General features: G+C 42.0%; 1 pseudogene; it reads left to right on the top strand.

The window, feature by feature from the left end:
- Positions 1-585: 585 nt before the first annotated feature.
- On the top strand, positions 586-1,571 carry LOC112834568 (prostaglandin reductase 1 pseudogene; annotated as a pseudogene).
- The last annotated feature ends 563 nt before the right edge of the window (positions 1,572-2,134 follow it).

The following is a 2,134-nucleotide window of genomic DNA, read 5'->3' as shown; positions in this document are numbered from 1 at the left end:
ATTTTCTATCTTCTTTATGAAATTACCTTTCAAAAGAAGATCAGTCTCAGGCCTCAGGCAATATATATTAAGATCCCAGGATAAAACATACCTTATACATTTTACTTTATTCTCTTATGCCCTCCCTTTGCTCTTTGTTCTTTAGATGTACTAACTCTGGAGTATATGCACTTGTCATACTTTGCTCAGGATGGAAAGTACCAGTAACTGGGATACTTCTGTTGCTATGTAGTTCGACCCGACATGGATAAACAGAGCATATTAAGACAGACGGACCAGATGAATTTCCCTTGAAATTTCCATCCATGCTACTGAAGAGGTAAAATGCATCTTCAAATAACCCACTTGGCACACACTCCTTGATAAAGGGCATGCATTAGATTTCTTCAGTATGCTTTCCATAGCTGTATCAGGCAGTTAAAATAATGTCACTAACTACTTTGTGTCACTGATAACGGTTATTGCTTTTGGTTTGAGTGTTGGGTGTTACTTAAGGATGGATGAATTACCCGAAAGGGGGAAAAATTGACAACCCCAACCACATTCTGTCTAGGTAGTGGAACCTGTGGGTTCGGAAACTTAAGGATGGTTCATGCTAAGAGCTGGACCCTGAAGAAGCACTTTGAAGGCAGCCCTACTCATAGTAACTTTGAGCTAAAGACAGTTGAACCCCCATCCTTAAAAAATGGAGAGGTTCTGCTGGAAACTTTGTTCCTTACCATGGATCCTTATATGAGAGTGGCAGCCAAAAGATTGAAGGAGGGTGATATGATGATGGGGCAGCAAGTGGCCAGAGTTGTGGAAAGTAAAAACTCAGCCTTCCCGGCAGGAACTGTGGTAGTGGCTTTTTCAGTCTGGATGACACACTATTTCTGATGGGAAAGATCTGGAAAAGCTACCCGCAGAGTGGCCAGACACAGTATTGGTGTCTTTGGCTCTGGGAACCCTGGGCATGACAGCCTACTTTGGCCTACTTGACATTTGTGGTGTGAAGAAGGGTGGAGAAATAGTGATGGTTAATACAGCAGCAGGAGCAGTGGGCTCTGTGGTGGGGCAGATAGCTAAGCTCAAGGGCTGCAAAGCTATTGGAGCAGCAAGATCTGACGAAAAGTTTGCCTACCTCAAAAAGCTTGGATATGATGTTGCCTTTAACTACAAAACAGTAGAGTCTTTGGAAGAACTTTGAAAAAAGCCTCTCCTTATGGTTATGATTGTTACTTCGATAATGTAGGTGGAGAGTTTTCAAACATTGTTATCCCCCAGATGAAGAAATTTGGAAGAATTGCTATATGTGGGGCCATCTCTACATAAAATAGTACTTGCCCTCTTCCCCCAGGCCCACCCCCAGAGAATATTATCTATCAGCATCTCTGCATGGAAGGGTTCATTGTCACCCACTGGCAAGGAGAGGTCTGCCAGAAGGCTCTGAAAGACTTGCTGAAATGGGTCATAGAGGGTAAAATCCAGTACCATGAATACATCACTGAAGGATTTGAAAACATGCCAGCTACATTCATGGGAATGCTGAAAGGAGATAATTTGGGAAAAACAATAGTGAAAGTATGAAAAAAATGACATACGGAATCTAGAAATCATTTGGATAATTACTTAATTTCTTTTTAACCATTTAGTAAAAACGTATACTAACTTCAAAAAAAGGGGGGGGGAATTGTTGGCATTAAATTGGTGCTCAATGTGTAAATTTTGCATCTCCCCCAAAGCTGGCTTCCAGCTTGCAAAGACCTTCACTTTCTGTATATGCCTGCGTAGCGTAGTACCAAAAATGTCACGGTTACCTCCTTATTCGAGTGCTTCCAAAGGGCAGGGACATCTTTCCTGACAAAGCACCATGTTTTGAACCATGTCTGGGATCAGAAAATATGGGTAAACAAAGAAGCTTGGTGTGTTCAGTAAACTTGTTGACATTAAATCAAGAAAAAAAATGTTTTTCTTCTGAGTGTTTGACACAGTTATGGATACGATGTCACCAACTGACTGAGACAGGAGTCATTCCCCACCAGGGGTTTTGGGTTCCAGCCACACATCAGTGGGCCATGGCCAAAAAGAGGCTTTTGCTGGAGCTCCACAGCATATAACACGCATGTAGGTTCTAGAAGAAACTAAAGGAACTAGT

This window comes from Callorhinus ursinus, unplaced genomic scaffold, assembly GCF_003265705.2.
Source record: "Callorhinus ursinus isolate GAN/ISIS: 27379988/994484 unplaced genomic scaffold, GSC_fseal_2.0 scaffold17, whole genome shotgun sequence".
Classification (NCBI taxonomy): Eukaryota; Metazoa; Chordata; class Mammalia; order Carnivora; family Otariidae; genus Callorhinus; species Callorhinus ursinus.
Note: the sequence above shows the minus strand (reverse complement) of the source record. Positions and strands in the feature narration are given on the sequence as shown.